This window comes from Dreissena polymorpha, chromosome 5, assembly GCF_020536995.1.
Source record: "Dreissena polymorpha isolate Duluth1 chromosome 5, UMN_Dpol_1.0, whole genome shotgun sequence".
NCBI classification, from domain to species: domain Eukaryota; kingdom Metazoa; phylum Mollusca; class Bivalvia; order Myida; family Dreissenidae; genus Dreissena; species Dreissena polymorpha.
The window spans coordinates 108,189,046-108,210,315 of record NC_068359.1 but is presented as its reverse complement, the minus strand read 5'-3'; the positions used below and the strand labels follow the sequence as shown (position 1 = coordinate 108,210,315).

At 35.2% G+C, this 21,270-nt stretch overlaps 1 long non-coding RNA gene across 1 annotated transcript; it reads left to right on the top strand.

Moving 5' to 3' along the window:
* Positions 1–1,743: 1,743 nt before the first annotated feature.
* Positions 1,744–4,364, top strand: LOC127880747 (uncharacterized). The gene is made up of 3 exons (XR_008049724.1): positions 1,744–1,839; positions 2,978–3,142; positions 3,371–4,364. It is a non-coding gene; the product is annotated as an uncharacterized LOC127880747 (long non-coding RNA).
* Positions 4,365–21,270: the final 16,906 nt, after the last annotated feature.

Genomic DNA, 21,270 nt, shown 5'->3' with positions numbered 1-21,270 from the left:
TCTCGTCATCCTTGATATAACATCCTTATGTTTCGAAAAATATATCATTGGTCGTACCTGAAATAAAATGATAAAAAGTTTTTTAAAAAGCTGGATGTGATATTATTACTCGTTAAATTCACCTTATAAAGTGTTTTAAATAATAAAACGAGGTGTCTTTGTGAAAAATCCATTCCCGAGCGGATTGTGTATGATGCGGAATTACAGCAGAAAAATCTATTAAGCTAACTATTGGAAGATTTCTTTCTCTATTGTACAAACATATGACGATTGTTTCACGAAATGTTAGCTGAAATCACCGGATATCAAACGAGGAGGAAGGGATGAACTCCCGAGCCGTTAAAAACCGACACAATCCTGTAACCATGTGTCGGATTTGGTTGTCCGGATCGGACTCCACAAACACCGGATATTTCAGGTGGTACAATGCATAAACCGATCCATATTAGAGAATTAGGCTTCTCGAGAAGGATTGTTTAAAACCGGTTCATATAAGTGTTAAACAGAGGAGAAGATTTCTGATCCCGTCACACTAAATTTAAGTCATTTAGTATTTGAACTACTTGACATTGAGCAGTAAAAGGTGTGTAGTCAAAAATTTAAACGAATGCAAATACATATGGGACGCTACTTTATAATAACGTTGGAATGCTCTGACATCAGCGGACGTTATGATTCGTTCCTTTTAAAATGGGACTAAGAGTATCAAACAGTGCTGTGTTTCATTTAGAAAGAATTTGCTATTTAACTATTTCAATAACAAAATGGTAGTTGCAGGCGATAATGTTTCAGGCAATAATGTATCAAATTACCCTTACCAGCCGATTCTGTTCGGAACGTTATTGTCTCCAATTATATTTTTTGGAATTGTCGGAAATATATTATCCATGTTAGTATGGAATAAAGGTAAGTTTTGTATCTGTATCAAAATTCTAGTTGTGGTAAGTAAACACCTGCTTTTCGATGACATTTGATAAGTTAATTGTATTGTACCCTCAATCGACGTAATTATATAAAAAAAATAACAAATAAGGTTAAACGGTGGTGAATGGGAACCAAATTTGTTTCATGGAACAAAGTCTGTGGTTATCCATTGAGACAGCATAAAACCTCAACAAATGTTTCCATATTTTTTCCCTATGACAACATATTGCGAATGTAAAACTTGTAATAGAATGGTGTTCAGTGCTCCAACTAGGATTTGAAAAGGGTAGGGGAGGCTATTTTGTCAAAAGGGCACTTTCGACGTGCAGTAAGTGTCAAAAGGGCACTTTCCAGCGCGCGAGCGTATCTGGAATGCTCTATGTTGCATATTAATTTATTATATGTTATTAATAATTGTAAGAATATAGTATTCAAATTATTATTAAACCATTTCATAAAAATGTCTTCAGTGAGGAATACATGAACTAAAATGTAATAAGAGCTTTATAAATTCTCATATGTCTAAAACCATCTATACATCTTTAGCCATATTAAATTTTAAAACTTTTCGAAAAGTTGTTGTTTTCAAATAAAATACTATATTACGCCGCGGACCTTAGCATACCCATATAAGTTTGTGCGTGTTTTCATCAAATGTGATTCGAATGTTTATTGCTACAGTTATAACAAATAATCTTCTATCGGCTGTTACTACGTGTATATACATAATTTATTTGATTTCTGCTATATATTCAGACGAAATTGTATTATGTTATCTACTTGTTTATACAGGCAAGCGAAGTAAGACAGCCACCGCGCGATACATGTCAGCACTGGCCGTTGCAGACTTGCTAGTATTGTCGATATCGGCCGTTGAAGTTTGGTTATACTATACGCTACAAATTCACCTTCAAGGTAATGTGTAATTGTACCTTATGATAGTTTCGTAAAGTTTCCCAGTCAAACAATAATATTTGACGTTTCAGTTGCGAACAAATCATGCTTCTAAACGTTTTGTATAATAAATAACATTACTTTTCGTGATAAACACGGTGGTACGTTTAACGTATTCTTCACCAGTGCTTATCGTAGTTCGAAGTACAATCACATTGTCTTCAGATGTTAGTGTCTTGTTTCATTTTGCTATAAATTGTACCAAGCATTACGAAAATGCAAGACTTTTTCAAAGTTAAATTAAAACCAAAGTTACATTTCATTGTTTGGCTGTCGGTTCTTTTTCATAAATAAAGGACCACGTGGTATTATAAGAGTGTAATTTTCTGCTGGTGAAGATGAGCTTTCAGTTTATGTATACCTGGTACTGTTGCAATACTCCTGGTATCAAGAGAAAACGTAATTAATTTCATACACGGGATGTCGTGGTTCAACAATTAAGTACGTTCGCTTGTTTTAGGCGAATTACAGTAGTATTGTTACTTGTTACAGTAACCATAATTTTCAAAGTATCAGTATTGCCGTTGTCATCATATTTATATTATATAATACCCTACCGAGCGACTAAGCTGTCGATCAATTCTCAGGACACACAGCGATTTTGTTGCGCGAAAAAGCGAATTCTAGTTTTGTTAAAAAGCGTGTAGAAAAAAGAAAAGCAAAATAGAACACTAACACATTTCGTAAAATGTGAAATCTATTGTGAATATTTAATTTAACACATTCTTATCGAGTTTAATGGAGATGCACTCGAATAAAGAATTACCACGTAATATGAGTGTATCGAGCCCCGAATATTTTGAACACAATTGATGTTCAGCTAGATACAACACGCGATTTTTAAAATCAAAATTGAAACCAAAAGGCCATGAAGAATCTGTCTTAGTTGCAGTATGACTTGGGCTCAACTCATTTAAAGTGTCATGCGGCAAAGACTGTACTTTTATGTCGTTGATCGATGGAAATTTGATTATTTAACCACAAATCTGTTTCATTCCCGACTTATGGCAGCGTGACACTTAAGATGTCATTTCGTTACTATGACTTCTTTTAAAACACCATTACATCAGTATTAACCTTTTAATGATTTATAAAATAGAGTCTTCCCTTGCGGTGTGTCATGCTGTACTGTTCTGTTTCCCTGTACTGAGAGCGATCTCGGCATGGATATTGGTCGTCGCTACAGTCGAGCGAGCAATGGGAGTTTGGATGCCACACAACGTTAAACTGATATGTCGTCCCAACATAGCTGCTGTCATTATCGGTATATGAATTTCAATGTCGAATTCGTAAACAATCGCTTACGTATTAATAAATTTTAAAGCTACATTAACCTATTTGTATACTTAGTTGGATACAATTAAGAATAATTATTAAAAAGAAACAACCATTTAACAATTTATAGCACATTTTGTGTTATTTCTTTAAAATCTTCAAATCAAAATGTGATTTTCGATGATTACATGAAATTAACGTATCTTTTTTGTTGTAGCTCTCATTATCGGATTCTCTCAGTTGTATACCTTCCGTTGTACACCGGATTGTCAATTGTTGAAGTAAACAACACAGGAACAAAACATAAAATATGTTTTTACCAAGATAATTCGATATGGATGGCTCACTATACTATCTTTACAGTTTTAGATGTTTTTATGTTTTTTGTTTGTCCGTTCTGCATAATAATCGTATGTAACATGTCCATTTTAATTAAAATCATAAATGGCAAAAAAGCAGTTCAACCACGGGGATGTCAAACGACAAGTCATAACGGACGCAAATGGTTAAAACTGTTACATGGCGAATAGTTATTTTGAGCTTCACATTCTGCTTTTGCATTGCCCCTGGTGCCATTTACGAGACACTACGGTTGACATCGGTCGTTGCATGGTATCCCGTTGTGGGTGACGTTTGCATGATTATTATGTTTTTGAATAACGGAGTGAATTTTCTTCTATACTGTTTAATAGGATCAGAATTTAGAGAGGATTTGATGGCAATGTGTAAAATTAGAAGCCCAACCTAGTATTAGTGATAAGTCCTTTCGTCCATTCATTTACCGGTACACAAAGATAAGATAGCCAATGGTTTTGTATTTTTATTCAAAGAGTAGAGTTAACGTCTATTTTAAATAACATGTATTTGCGTCGTTAACCTAAGGTTTAGTTATCTAACTCGAAAAAATAACATTGTATTCAAATTATAACTTTTTCTGTATTGAACAAATTTCCATGTTCACCCGTCAAAAATAGTTAAATAAATTACATTTTTAATTGAAAATATCCTGACACATTGGAAAAGAAAAACGTTTGCACCTGTTCGAAAGATAGCTATTGTAAAATCACGTATTATGTCATTTTCAATCACTTGTTCATATCACTGCATAGCCACGAAATACAATTTTAAATTCAATAAATATCATATTCTGACTTTTATTTGGAACGTGCATAGTAATGGAAAATTAACAACAATATTTAAAAAATATAGTAATGGAGGTTTAAACATGATACATTTGGATGCATTTATTCAAGCATTGAAACTTACCTAGTTGCAAAACAATTCAATCCTTTACAGGGAATTGCATATCTTTTTCAGAACTGTACCTTGGTACTTATAAACTTTTAAATTGCAGATATCATTATGTTTTAAATGTATCTAGCAGAATTTCAAATTATGTTTGGATACATGTTTTAAAAAGCTTATCACTTTATTATAGTACCGTAAATTAGAAGTAAAAGCAGAAGTTTTGTATTATCCACTTTTTAATAATCCATATATAATCCATATTGATATGAAATAAAACTGTTTACTTTAATTCATGAGTTGATGCTGGAACTCACTGTTTATGTGATTTATAGAGAATAGCAGGCTACTGTCTCATCTTTTTTAATGTTTAGAATAATATAACGGCGAGGCTTTTCTAGCCGTAATTTGATTTGTGCCGAGCCTGCTATATTACAAAAAGATCAGACAGTCACCGGTTTCTCTGTTTATCATACCTCTATGTCCCCGATTTTAAAGAAATAATGAACGTATCGCTTAAATAACTCTATTTTTAGCGGGAAATAATAAGATTTTTGTCGTTTGACATGTTAATAATCACGTCATGAGCATTTGCGCTTAGTATTTGTAAAACATGTTTTTTGCTGTTGGTTTTGCATTTTGTGTTTAAAATATATTACATATTGGTCTCAAATTGTTTGTCTTGTTAAAGCTGATTCGATTGTACTACAAATGATTACTTTATAGCTTATTCCGAGTAATATGACCGACCTCCTATTATCGACTGATATAAAACTTTCTGTTCAACTGATATATATTATAGAGAATAACAGATTTCTGTTTGATCTTTTTGTAATATATCAGGCAAGGCTTAGAATAATGTAACGGCGAGGCTTGCAGTAACCTGTGTTTTTTTCCGTTAATCATACCACTACGCCCCCGGTTTTAAAGGGACTGTAAACCACGAATGACGACAAAAAGAAAAGTTCTAAAATACCTTATTTTTACAATTGCTAGTTTATATTGATTAAAATATCACGGCTGGTATAATACAGTACTTGAAAAAAGTTCATATTTTCAGTATATTCGGTTATTAAATTTCGCAATGTGAAATCGAAAGTACATTCCGAAAATAGGTGAGATATCGATATACACACTATTGATAACGCAAGAAGATTGCTAATTGTATATATAAAATATATAAAATATAAACAATTCACTACGCATGCACAATTTGCATTCCTGGGTTTACCACGTGTCGATGATGATCATCCTACTGGCGTTATTTATATTTAACTGATGGTTACCTGGAAGACATACCCAACAAAATGTATTACCAAATATACTGAAAATAAGAAAACTTAACGACTTATTTCAAGTTATGTAATATTTTAATCAATATAAACTAATTATTGTAAAAAGTACGATATTTTACAACTTTTTTTTCTTCGTCGTCGTGGTTGACACTATCTTTAAAGAAATTATGAAACAATCGCTAAAAAGCTGCGTTTTTACCGGAGAAAGTATATGCTTTTTGTCGTTTGACGTGGTAATAATGACATCATGCGCACTTGCGCATAATATTTGTAAAGCAAGTGTTTTGTTGTTTGTGTTCAAATTTGTGTTAAAATATATTATATCTTGGTATCACATTGTTTGTTTTGTTGAATCTGATTCCTTTTTCACTTAAAATGAATACTTTATAGTTGATTCCGAGTAATATAACCTACCTCCTATCATTGACTGATATAAGAACTTCCGTTGAACTGATATAAAAATATATCAGGCAGTGTTATATCAGGCAGATATCAATGCAGCGGTATGATACAAATATCAGGCACTGTTATATCAGGCAGATATCAATGTAGCGGTATAATAAATAAAAAAATGGAACATTTATTTCTGTTGATGAATTAAGTACCATGTACAATTTTAACAAACATTTCATTAATTCTATAGGGGTGACAAGATAAATTTGTGAACATATGTTGTCAGTTTTATTGGGGCCGGACAAAAACCTTCCCATAAAAAAACGAGCCCGAAAGGAAACCCTCCCATGAAAAAACGGGGCCGTACAAAAACCCTCCCAAGAAAAAACGGGGGCGGACAAAAACCATCTCGTGAAATCTGAGTAACGAATTCAAGTACCAACGAATATTTATACATTTTTAATCCGAAATCGGTCATATCCGAATTTCCGACATTGTCTTTTGTTGTCGGTTATCCGAGATATTTATTTTTTGTAATAGTTACTTCACTTCAGTAGGTCCAATTACACTTTATCTTGACTAAATTTCCGATTTGAAAATGTTGTTGTTATTTTCCACCTATTTGACGTAATTTATATATGTTTGAACTTAAATTTGTATGATTACTTAGTATGATAAGAACTACGAAGGTCATTATTACTTACTAGTATGAATCACAAGTAGTGTGTTTATATACAATATATAAAATATCAATTTGTGCGCCATCCAGTGCATTAAGAAAACACAAGTCGTTTATCTTTTTTATTCATCATCGTTAATGGACAAAAGCCCTCCGTGAAAAAAATAACACATGCTTCCCAATACATTCTTTATTTTGTTTTATACAGATTACAAGTATCATGAAGTCTAGACAGTAAAATGTTAATAAAATGACATATAAACATAATTAATTTATAACCAAACCAACATAGAAGACACTTGAGAGTAAGCTCACATACACTCCTAAACATGCACATGCACACGAATGCAGTGCCCTACAGCAGCCAAGAAGTCCTGGACCGTCTTGCTTCATGACGCTACCTCCTCGCATAGGCGTTTTATCTTCTTCTGGTGAAGAAGGGTCCCCTTCCGGACTCGCTTTGCTACCGGATCCCCGTGCTCGAACCGGTACACCTCAGCTTTCGGCCATGGCGTTGCCCTTCTTCAGACATGTGATCACATTCCACAATGAGGGATTTGCGTGACCGACGAGATGCTTGAAACCATCCAACTTTTGCATTCGTTGTTCGTCCGTGCTTCACCAAGTTTTGTTGCCTCATGCACGTTCGATACACCAGGTGGTAAGCGGCGGGGTGCGCCGGAAGTGAAGGCGACCAACCATCATGACGCTCCTGAACGCCCCGTTGACGTTGTTGGCGTCGCAGTAGTCCAGTATGCTTTCGATGAAATCTGGTGCCATTTCCCGAAGAAGGCTCATGCCGTCAGCCCCCAGATGCACCGGAAGACACGCCAGACCATCCAGCACCCCGCAGAAGTGCCGCACCTCTTATATGTATTTGTTTCCAAACTTGCAATAAATGTGTTCGAAAAAACATTTGTCTGTATTTGCTTCTTGAGAATATAACTCATACGAAAATATAAGTTTCGTTGATAAAGTGCAAAATGAATTAAAGTTAGTGTAAAACATGAGTTTAGACGCAAGAAGATGTGTCTAGCAGACCTTCGTTACATAAATCTGAAAACGATTTTATATCATCTCGACAATTAACGCTTTCTCGTATAAATGCAATATGCAAACATATATACTAATATGCAATGAACGTTACGAATGAACGGAGTATACAATTTTACACATTTTTCGTAATCAATTTAAAGATCAAATTCAGATTCATTAAAAGAAGTTCAGATTCATTAAAAGAAGTAAACACGTTTTAAGTTTGCTTTATTAAGCTGTCAGCATAAAAGGCTCGATTTCAGAGGAATAATGCTTTGATATTGGTTGATTTCAGTGAAAGAAAGTGTTATCAATTCATAAATGGTAATATATAAGGATTGTTCACGATTGTTGTGCGATTGATTTATTTAATGCGCGAACAGTAATTTAGTGCAAAAACAGTTCGCGTTTGTTGACGTCATTAAACAGTTCAATTAACTTCAGTACTGCCTGGATAGAATGTTCGTGTTGTTACCATGTTCGTGTTGTCTGTCTGTCTGTGTCTGTCTGTCTGTCTGTCTGTCTGTCTGTCCGTCCGTCCGTCCGTCCGTCCGCACGCCCGCCCGCCCGCCCGCCCGCCCACCCATCCGTCCGTCCGTCCGTCCGTCCGTCCGTCCGTCCGTCCGTCCGTCCGTCCGTCCGTCTGTCTGTCTGTCTGTCTGTCTGTCTGTCTGTCTGTCTGTCTGTCTGTCTGTCTGTCTGTCTGTCTGTCTGTCTGTCTGTCTGTCTGTCTGTCTGTCTGTCTGTCTGTCTGTCTGTCTGTCTGTCTGTCTGTCTGTCTGTCTGTCTGTCTGTCTGTCTGTCTGTCTGTCTGTCTGTCTGTCTGTCTGTCTGTCTGTCTGTCTGTCTGTCTGTCTGTCTGTCTGTCTGTCTGTCTGTCTGTATATGTATTTATAAATAAAAACATATTTACAAAAATTGAAGATTTCTTACGGTTAATATCAATAATTAACAAATAAGTTGTGTCTAGAAAAAAATGAACGAAAACAAAACCACCTAAAAACATGTATTACTTATATTGATTTGGTATTACACGCATTCAAAAATAACGTACTTAGATAGCTCTAATAGAAAATCTTTCATTGATTTAATTATTTGATTCAGTTAACTCAATGCATTCTGTGTAACGCAATAATAGATATTTCCGACATTAATTTATAAGTTTCATTTTTGTAGTGACGCTGATATTTTGTTCTCTACACGATTTTAGCGACGTATATTTGCATTTGTTAAAGAAGTATTGCCTAGTTATGCAATGATTAGGAAATGCAAAACAATCAACGTTATCTATAAACAAGAGTGAATATTTTGACTTGACTTTCTTATTTATACTAATACAATATTTATCAGCTCATTGAATGTATTCTTGTCAAAATCATCACGACTAGAGTGCATTCGTCCAAATTAAGAATCATTAATGCAGTATTTTTGTTATGATAGCGCAAAGCCCCGGTCAAAAATGGTGCAAATGCAGTGAAGTTTATTATATTAAACAAATAACCCGTATGTTAGATTATCTTATACATTTATTGACATGAAACATAATCCAAAATCGTATATCATATTAAATGATGTATGTCAATTAATGACAAAGACACACTAATTGTCAAAGTGAAACTAATGGTTTCTTTCAAAGGAGTATTCGAATTTGTTTTATAACTAAATAATATGGATGAATTTATGCAAGATAATTTAGATTCAACAGCTGGAGAAACGTGTGTATGTATCATTACATTTCGAACTGAGTGTTTTGTTTCTTTAATATAAATGTTTAATATTGTCTTGTTAGATTGTACATTTAAAATATGTACTCAATAACATGTTATGTAATTGATATTTTTTATTAATAACAGAACAGAACAGAACAGGATTTTATTACTCATAAATTTTACAGTTTCTAGTATTAAACAAAATGATAATACAAAATACATGAATATAGTTAGTCGTTGTTTTTCCTTACAGAAATATCATAATTTGGTAATGGATGAACTTTACAGATATTTTAGACAAACATGATAACAGTGTATCTAGCTATATATGGAACTGCTTTAATATGTCGTTGTATCAATAAAATAAATCAATATCTATGTAAAGAACAAACAATAATACAATTTGAATCACAGTCAAATGTTAATAGTACACAGAATACCGAATTTTATTTATACTTTATGTTAATGCAACAACTCCATCAGCATACAATAGTTACACAACATGGTCGATAAAATAAATCAATATATTTTTAAAGAACAAAAAATAATACAATTTGAATCACAGTAAAATGTTAGTAGTACAAAGAATACCGAATTTTATTTATACTAAGTGTTAATGCAACAACTCCATCAGCATACAATAGTTACACAACATGATCAATAAAATAAATCAATATCTTTTTAAAGAACAAAAGTTAATACAATTTGAATCACAGTAAAATGTTAGTAGTACACAGAATACCGAATTTATTTATACTTAATGTTAATGCAACAATACATCAGCAAACAATAGTTACAAAACATGGTTAAATGCACTTTAAAGCATAATGTATCATAATGAATTCAGTCTACAGTTCTACGTATAGCACTACAGTTATATATATAACACAATTATACATTACTATATGTATAAACTTGGCGAAAAGTTAGTGCCTGATATGAACTTGCCTAACTTGAACATTTCACTTTTACTTTGTGTGGTTAATAACTCTGTGAGTTTGAACATGCTAGGTCTGACTCTATAATAAGTTTTAATGTATTTTCCTCTGATTTGCACAAACATGGAGCATTTCAACAGAAAGTGGAATTCGTCTTTCACTTCGTTGCTGTTACATAATTGGCAGAGTCGAATATTTATTTCCATTCTATCATATCTACCCGTCTGAATTCTAAGGTTATGTGCACAGATGCGTAATTTCGTTATCGCCATTCTTAGATTTCTTGACAAAATCGTTTCGAGATATGATTCAAAATAAAACGTTGTTTTTAATGCTGTATATACAATGAGTACCCTATTATCATCAATATCTCGTTTCCACTTGTGTAGGTATTCGTCGATAACTCATTGTTTAATACACTCGAACAACATGTACTTTCAACATTGGAGATCGCGTTTCATGTTAATATTAACATTGTTTTATATTAGATTATTCATTAAACGATAACGCTTTATTCCGATTTAAAAGTATGCCTTAATGTAACTAAAGTTCAGCGGGTGCATACATGTATTTTATATTTGCACACTGCGTACGTGACGTTTGATATCCGTTAAGCTGGGTTCCCACTGGCGATCAGATCAACTCAATAAAGCCCGACCAAGCGGTCGGGTACTGGTCTGGTTCGGTCGGCATGAGTGGTCGAGGGCGATCGGGTAGGTCGGCATTGGTCGAGCTTCCTACCCGATATTTTTTGACATGTCGAGTAGAAAATAGATCGAGAACCGCTCGGGAAGTGGTCGTGTATTAGTCGAGTAGAAGATCGAGTTGATCGTGAAGCAATCGTGTGGCGATCGGATCGACATCTACCACCCGATCTGTACCCGATCCGCTCGACCTCTACCCGAGTCATTTTAGATCGCAACACGATCCACTCGACCTCTATTCGATTTGATGTACATATTTACTAGACTGCCATCCGACGGCTACCCGACCGTACACGATCACTTACCGATTGCTATTCGACCATACACGGGTTCATTTCACTATAACAAAACGTCGCGCTTGTCTCTCATAACCTTCTTAGAATCGGACGATTAAACATGTAAAGATGCCAAGAAAGGGCAAAAAGGCGACTGATGCTGCTAAAACTAGTAAAACTAGTGGTAAATGTACAGTCGCTGAGACTGAAGTAATTGTACCCCCACAGGAAGAGAGGAATTATCCACCTACACCTCCAGTTGAGCTAGCGGAAGAACTCCCTTATCTTCCCGACAATGAGGTACCAAAACGTTTAGTTTTTCTTCGCTTTCTCTACGATTATATAAATAACCCTGACATAAGACTTATTTTGTTTGCTAAGTAATTCGAAAGTTATTGTCATACATTTATGTATACTGTTAAACGGTTTGTCATGTACACATGCATTCATACAGTTAGTATACGGCTGTATTTGCTCGACAGTTTAGGCTTAACGGGCCTTTTTAACAAAAAAACATTAATGGTAATTGTCATTGATATTCATAAGTGTTCTTTTTATTTTGGCAGACTGAATTCAAACCCCGGAAAACTTTACAACGTACACTCACTCAAGACGAAGAGGATGACCTTGTTGCGTGGCTGCGACAGTTCCTCGTTCCTGTTTGACAAGTCAACAGCGGGGTTTAAGTACAAGGAGATGAAAAACAGTACATGGGCTGCGAAAGAGACGGAGTTGGGCCTTAGACCTGGTGACCTGTCTGCAAAAAGGTACCCAACTATGAGGACACAGTACTCAAAGCTCATCAAGGTTGCCAACAAATCGGGATCTGGTGCTGCACAGCGCACAGCAATGCAACAGGGGCTTTTGGGCAGCTTCGAATTCCTGCGCCCTTACCTTGTACAACTGCGTGACCAGAGGGGATCCAAAGTAAGTTATAGAAACTAAATAATGAATAAACTATATAATAAATGTATGTTTAAATATACGTAATTAAGCCTTCATTATATCTTAGTGTAAATGACATTAACAGGAGTTTGTTCATTGTTAACGGTGCATTTATTTTGGATACATTTTGTATTTACAGTTTTCTGAGAAGAGAAAGGAGTTTGCTTCGGATGAGACCGTGGATGATGACGCAGCGTCCGATTTGTCGACACCTTTAACCTCAGCTGTATCAGGTAGCCGCCCAAAAGCAGCTCGGGTATTGTCTTCGCTGACATCCGAGTTGGAGTCCGTGCGTGGTGCCATCACAGGTGCGCAGGATGCAGCAGCACACACTGGTCAATTTCTTGTGTATCTGATGCGCCAAATGGACCAGCAAAGGATGAACGAGTTTGTCACCCATGCCACGATGTTAGCTCTTGACCTTGCAGACGAAAGCCACGAGGAGAAGAGACGGTTGGCTACTAAAGAAGCAGCCGGGTATGTATGTCAACAGACAGGCGCGACAGGTTTTACCGTGCCTGTCCCTCCAACATCTACATCATAAATGTACAGAACACATGCTCCCCTGTCAGCATCTTTTGGCTCAGCAGAGCAGCAGAATCAGTTTCAGCAACAGCCTCACCTTCAACAGGATTTTCTGATTGCTGCCAACATAGCTGCATCTGTACCACCAGCTCATCTAACACCACAGTTTAAGTGGTTAAGCCACCTGCAACCACCTTATGTTCAGCCAGCTCTGACGAATGTTTACCGTTCCCCTACACCGGCCACAGAATCGTCCACAACCAGAACTGCATCTATCATCCGCAAAACTATGAATATAGTCTCGACACCTAATAGTTGCCCCAGCCTCAACCAAGAGATGCATGGCGCGACCGAAGAGCAGCCCCAGGAATGAAGATGCATGGTACATGCGTATTGAGCATGTTTGTGCCAAGCCAAGTGAATTGATAAAGAAGTGTGACTTGAACTTCGTTTATGTATGTTTTTTTCTCGTTTTTTTAATGAAGATTTAAATAACCCCATTGTTAATATGAGCCACCATGCTGCTTACTATCGCTTCTTCCTAAGTGAATTTATGTATATTATTCTGAATTAATCAGATTTGTATTTTAATCTAACTAACTTTAAATGTCTCTAGTCTAATTTGAAACTCATATAAAAAATACAATGCTGTTGATTCTTTAGTATATTGATGTCAATTGTTGCTGTACAAGGTTGTGTTGCTTACTTATAAACTTACTTAGCATACTTTCGACATAAGGCAAAAAAGTCTTTGTTAGTTTTTTAAGTTTCTTTTATTTAAAGCTTAATTTTATTGGCTTGTCTTTCATATATATAAACAAAGACTGAAATAATTAAGAATAAGTTTAATTTAAATATTTTTCCTCAACTCCGACTTTATTAATAAAAGTACAATGTTTTCTACATACAGAAATATGATACACGTACTTAGTGTGATACTTTTTTTGGTTGTTAAGTCATTGGACCTATAAGGCCGAGATGTTTTGGTACGATTCCTAGTTTCCACTACTTGCTATATACACGTGAATTTCCTGGCGAAGGTATGTGTCTATACTTGTTGCCCGATTAGGACAGGGGTCTAAATCTGCCAAGGAAAATAGGTTAACTGTCCGCAAGAAATCAAAAGCAACATAATTGAGAAAACAAACAACTACATGTTCAAATATATCATAACGATGAAGCTAATTTGCTTCATAACAAAACATGAAAACAACTAACACATCTGACTAGATAGAGGACCTCTACAATTTCAAATAACAATATTTTACATATAATTATTACATTCCCGGAGTCAGTGTCAAAACCACATAACGTTTAATAACTGCATAATCTAATTATATTGGAACGTTAAACATGTCCTTGTCATGTCATTTATCTCACCAAAGAGGGTCACTAACATATTAATTCTTATTCTGTTGCCAATCAACTGAACCAGCTGGTGAGTTTAAGTAGTCTTTAAGGTAATCCCTCTGACATACCCAGGCGGATGTCATAACATTCCTTCCATGGTTTCGATCACCATCAGCCAACTGTCTTCCATGGCGCAATTCACCAGGTACTAAGTTGTTGTTCTCGTTTTTCTTGATCAATGACAAGTCTCGCAATGGCAGGGTAACATATCCTGATTAGGTTATGCAGTATGACACATCCAAGGATAATTGAGTCAACGGTTTCGGTTGTCTGGTTCAAGCAGCCAAGAAGGCACTGAAACTTCATAGCGAGAAGACCGAATGCATTCTCTACTACTCTTCTAGCCCTGGACAGCCTAAAATGAAATGGATTATGCTACCTTATTAGAAAAATCGCTTTTGATATAACCTTTCTTCTGCGTTACGAGATCATACTACCCTTTACAAACAGCTTGGAACGAGACAAGACGTTACTCGACGTCTGGTCAGTGTCTAAGCTGTTTGATTGTTAGACACTATATCTGCCAAATTATAAGAACATTAGACACAATGGAAACTAATTAAAATTAATCAGATGACATTTTCAGCAGAAGGCAATATCAAGCAGTGGGTAAAAGGTAAATGCACATTTTATTTCGCAAGCATAAATTCAAAATGAAGACTTACCTGTAAGTAAATATGCGCTCCTCGTTGGTCAATTTGCGTCTTGAGTATGGCTTCATCATCCATGTTCTCAATGCGAAAGCGTCGTCTCCAATGAGAAAGTATGGGGTGTTCTTGCCATCGCAAGGAAGTGGATAAGAGTCCGGCAAACCAAGACTGTTTTTTAAAGCATAGTTCTTAGTTCAGTGTTATTAAAGAGCTGGGCGTCGGATGCACTGTCATTAGCGCCCACGTTAACCCAGATTAATTTGTAGTTTGAATCCACGAGTGCAAGCAGTATTATTGAGAAGAACCCTTTATAGTTGTAGAACAGGGAACCGGAGTTCTTCGGATTCTTTATCCTCACATGTTTTCCATCAAGAGCCCCGCAGGCATGAGGGAAGTTCCAATTGGTTTGAAAGTCATCGGCAATCTCCTGCCATTGTTCAGTTGTGACGATGGCTGGTAGCACTTCCCCTGAGTACTCCTGTATTAAAGCTTCCAAAATTTCAGGAACGAATTTGCTTATAGTGTTTTTACACACTCGGAATGAGTACATCGAGTCTGAATACGAGGCCCCAGCTGCGAGATGATGAAGAGTTACGGCCAACTTCAATCCAGGCTCCCTGAAATCGAGATTTTAGCAATTATTAGTAACAAATATCTGCTATAACATTTACATTGAATATTTGACCATCTTTCCATAAAAAGACTTGTAAGTTCAGTGCGCCATAGGATGGCACAATTAAAAATACGTAGTGAACGTTTTTAGTTATAAGACGGACTTACCTATAGGTGGTGATGTGTTTCTTAATCCTGGGAGATACGCGATCAAGAACCTCCCCAAACAGATCGGCATCCACTCTGAGAAAGTTCTTGTATCCTTTTGGGTCTTCTCTGTTGACCTCCTGTAGTAATTGCTCATAGTATCCATATAATGGCCGTCGCGTAAGCCACTGCTTAACCCACACTTACCTGCGTCGTGGCCTGTTACGCCTACGCATCTGGGCGACTTCCTCCTCCTCTTACTCTATTACAGCCATGGCCCTGTCTCTCTGGAGCTCTAACCATCTGGCCCACAACTGTAATTGTTCAATCTCCATGATGATTAAAAGAGATTAGTGAACAACACTGTTTGAAGTTTTTATCCTCAAAGTTTCAATACACGACCGTTCCTGACTCTGTACGTCTGTAGTACGACCATCACGATCTGGTCGTGTGAAGATCTGGTGGCGATCCAGCTGAGGTCCACTTGGTCAAGCTGAGATCGTATAGGGCTCGCGTATGGGTCGAGATGATCGAGTGGAAATTGGAAAGATGGTCGAGTGGACGTCGTGAATGACTCGTGTAGGGGTCGTGTGTTATCGTCCAGAGGTCGAGAAGAAGTCGTGTATACCCTTTTTAGTCGAGCCTGGTCGCGTTTGGTCGGGAAATTTTGGTGATCGGGATAATCAGGTTGATTGGATCGGCAGTGGGAACCCACCTTCTTTTATAAACATGAAACCTGTTTATAAAACAATATGCGTTGCAAGTATATTAATGGTATTGCTATAAATTAAGAAAACAATATTTTTGATTTCTTTGATGTTTGACAATGATATTAGTGATATTAGTGATACAAATGCATGTAGATGTTATAACATTATATAGAGAAATTCAGTGTTTGTCATCTTCAAATATCAAAACAATCACAAAAACTAATTTCAATCTTAAGGATGAAAAATACAATTAAATAGTTCGCCACACGCATTACGCGCATTAAAGAAATTAATGAAAAAAACAATACGGACGCCTAACAGTCTTTCAACTTTCAACAAAGTAACACATTTCCCTTAGGCAACGTCGGTTTCATTTTAATAGGTCTAATGGTTCAACTGTTCATTGTGATGAACGTCCCAAAAACAAATGAGCGAACTTATTTAAACAATATACATTGAAAACAAACTAAAGACGACATACTTTTTGATGAAAACTGTTCACAAGATGATTATTAAAATACTATATGATTGATATGTAATTGTTGAGCATAACCGTGAACCACTTCACAACTATGCTAAAACATTCCTCAATTCAGTTGTACAATTGTATTTTTAATGTTTTGTCTTGGGTAATCCATATATTGTCTTGAATTTTCCCGTTTTATTTAGGTTTTTAAATGAATGGCGACGATAGGTATTACATAGTACAAGCATATGTTTAACGAGCTCTCTTTTAGATACTCAAATATCAAAAACCTTAAGCAATTTATACAAATCATGGAACACAACTCAAGTTATACCAACGTGTCGTCCACGGTAATTTATGGTAAAATATTTTCTCGAGTGTCTATTCGGTAATGTATTGGAATGTTGGGCTTCAAAACTAAGTGAGCATTATGAAAAGCTGTATAGTATGTCTGATATTTCCTTTGCTTAAAATCACATGGGAACTCCCTGCTGGAGTTTTTGTACGTCTATTATATTGTTAAGTTCGGTGTGTAATTTGGATATCCCGTGTGAATAACGTGCGATATACTCATCCCAAATATCGACATCAAGCGCATGCAGTTCTCTGCCGACTTTTAATTTCAGGAATCGTTAAAATCGTTACAATCGTGTTTATGTTACTTTATTGTTTTGCCTGCTCTTAAATACTTATTTGACCATGGTAATGCCAGTGCCATCGAATTCTTCAATTAATTAAGGCGTTGGGATGCTGGCCACTTCATTAGAAGTTACAATTACGTCGTCAAATTTATTGTCAAGAACACTTGGGTCGAATCCGAACACTTTGATAAAATATTCAAATGATACTTTCGGAACGATTTTCCTGAAATGTGCCATTCTCCCTTGCCGTTGTCTTCTTTTTCTCCGTTCCATGTTACCTTTGTATTTTTGAATTAGTCATCTTTAATTTCGTTATGCATTATATTAACCCATAAAATGTCAAATATTATCAATACTATCACTACTTGTACTATCTGACATTTTTAAGTTTCCTTTTCAGACTTTTTTATTTTCTCTACTTAATACATTTCACTTGGTGAAAGTTTTATTTTAGCGGAAGACAGTTATAAAGTGTGTTATATTGATTTATGAATGTATTTGTTGTATACTTATAATAAGTGTTGATGATAAAAATTGATAAATAAATAAATAAAAACATGCAGCGTTCATATTATTATGTTGTGTATAAAATGCTCATTGAATTTGTTGATACATTTTAACAAGTGTAATCGATTACAAGTCTTGTATTCTACCTTTAACCAGAGGTAAATTACCAAAAAAGTAGTCGTCTACGTACATTTACTAGCAGTGTTAAGACCAGAAGGTGTGCTTGGCAAAAGTTTACATCACAGGACTGTTCGCATGTATTATTGACCGGGGGGAACCTGTGAGGGTGCGGGATAGGACTCCCCCCCCCCTTTTTAAATTTTCCACGGTTTAAAGGGATCTTTTTTACGGTTTGGTAAATTGACAAAATTGAAAAAAAATGTTTCAGATTCGCAAATTTTCGTTTTAATTATGATATTTGTGAGGTAACAGTATTACTGAACATTTACCATAGTCCAATATAGCCATTATATGTATCTTTTGACGATTTGAAAACCTAAAAATTATAAAGCGTTGCAACGCGAAACGATTGAATAATTTGGAGAGTTCTGTTGTAGTCGTTTGAATTTACGAAACTACGAAGATTGCTTATATAAAGTATAAAATACTTCACTAGAGTATACCCGGCGGAATAGCCGAGAGGGCCAATGCGTTTTTACTTCAGACAAACTCCAGGACTCCGGGGGTCACTGGTTCGAGCCCTGGTACCGGCTACTTTTTTTCCTTTTTTAAATTTTATTCTTGATTTTTTACTGGAGCTTTTAAGATCCAATGTTTATATTTATCAATATAAAGCATTTAATGACAAACTTAAAAATATGCCAAAATCTTTGAAAAGGCCCCTTTAAGGTTAACTTTGATGCTTAACAATACTTATTTCATAATAAAAATTTATGGAATGCATAAAGCAAATCAGCACCTTTCTGTATTATGAAATTCACATCAATGTTGAAAGAATTAGATGACAGAACTGTATGATGTTTAATGAAGAAGGAAAGCTAAGTTTGAAAATCAAAAACTTTTATTAAAAATTTATCATAAAGTACTAGTTTCTTTTGAGTTCAAACCTCCTCTTAAGTTTCAAATTAAATTACTAATTACTAATAAAATGTGTATCATCTACATGTACTACAAAGTCTTACTGTCACCATCATCAACTTTGATAAACATCCCAATCGCCTTCAACTGCGACATATGAAGATTGGACATTGAATTGTTTTCTATAACAACGGTCTTCCGTTGTTTTTTTTATGGGACTATTTCAAATATTTAGCTGCTTTTGGTATGTGAGTCTTTATATGACAAACATATGAAGTGTGAAATTCCTTCCGGTCTATTGATATTTGTCAATTATGGCCCTTGGAATGAAAATTTTCTCTAAAATAACCGTTTTCCGCAGTTGTTTTTTTCGCAACTCATACCGATACTGAGCTGCTTATTATGTTTTTGCAATTCCGTGCGATCGTTACACATTGCAATTCCTTCTATAAAATCATTTACCTGTAGTATCAATCATATACAAGTCTGACACGTGACCGTATGTACCATTGAATTCAATTTATTAGGTATCGCTTCGTGAAAAAAAAACGTATGTATATTTCGAAAAAACATGAAATCGTTTAATTGTTAAAAGAATACTTATGTGTCATAACTTGGTCGGCGTTGCAGCTATTCGAATAGCAAACATTCAAATTGGATATTTAATAATGTTTCCATCCTTATTATAACAGCACAATATGGTCAATATGGCCTGCAGTGCATGTATGTGAAAACATAAGAGACTCAATCAAATATAAATTTCACGATTGCTGCTAACAAAATATACATTATAACTATATATTACGCGTCAAAAGTACACTTTATCGACCCCATATATAAATAAATAAATAAATAAATAAAAATATATATATATATATTTATTTATTTATTAATTTATTTTGTTTATTCATTTATATTTATATTCATACTATGGGCTTCCCTTCTGTGGTACCAGTCACCATCAGTTACCAATACTGCACGTACAATCCAGCCATTGCCAACTACTTAACTTTTAGACTTACGCCAGTGGACCATCACATAACAACGTAAACGAGCAAGAGAATCACAATGAAAGTCGATAGAATGGCCAAACGGTCACATATATAAATAAATAAAGGCGTAAATTGGAATAAATTTGCTCTTCCGAAACATCTAGTTGACACTAGCAGTGGTGATCATAGAAACATTCTTTGTGTTATCGTAGGCCGGGATAAAAATGTACCGAATGCCGTGAAGTCGGGTGTTAAAGGACAAAAGTCTTGTATTCAATGAAAACATGTGACCTCTGTCCACAACGCCTTAATACAGATTTTAATATACAAAAATACAAAACACTCTGTCAACCTGTCATAAAGACAGATCCCGATGGTCGATGATTCCTAAATTGCGATTATAGCCTTTGGACGAGACCGTGCGGAACTAAATTATGAAAGTGTTTTTAGGCTCAGACACTTTGATATAGAAGATGCCTTAAGAGACTAACTTGTAAAATGAAAATCATAAACTAAGTGATTTACAAGTTGTCTTTCACAAGAGTATCTTTAACACCTACTGCTTTTAATAATGCCTGGTTGATTCAAAATACGAAGCAAAACATTCATATTCACGTTTTCTAGGTTTGTTTTACTGACATGCGCCAATCTCGACATTGCAAAGTACACGAGATTCATCTAATATTATAAGAACTATCTCATTATAGTTATTAATTGTTTCAGTTTATGAAGCATGCGCATTTATATTCAATGAGAAGAAATATGAGAATTATTTTTATGAAAACACTAATCTTTTATCTCATTATGTAAAGTATTAAAAGCATAAACATGTGAATTTTAAATTGGACAAAAATTGGAAAACAAAAAAAGTTAAAACGCAATAAATTATAGGATGTTTTTTAGGAAAACGATTAAAATATGTTCGATGTTCAGTTCATCCATATAACCTTGTTCAAAAAGCTTTCAACTAGAGAAAGGTTACTTTTGTTAAAATCCTTTTATTCGTGAACAGGTTCTTACACAGTACGGTTTCTGCACAAATCGCCAATCGTTCTATTAATTTTACGTCCTTGACATTTTCAAAAATACATGCTAAAATGCAAAATAAATTGCCAATATGATGGTGTTGGTCTAACATTAAACTGTGCCGATCCTTCACAAATCTTTCGCATTCCAATCAAAAGCATTCTCAGTGGAAATT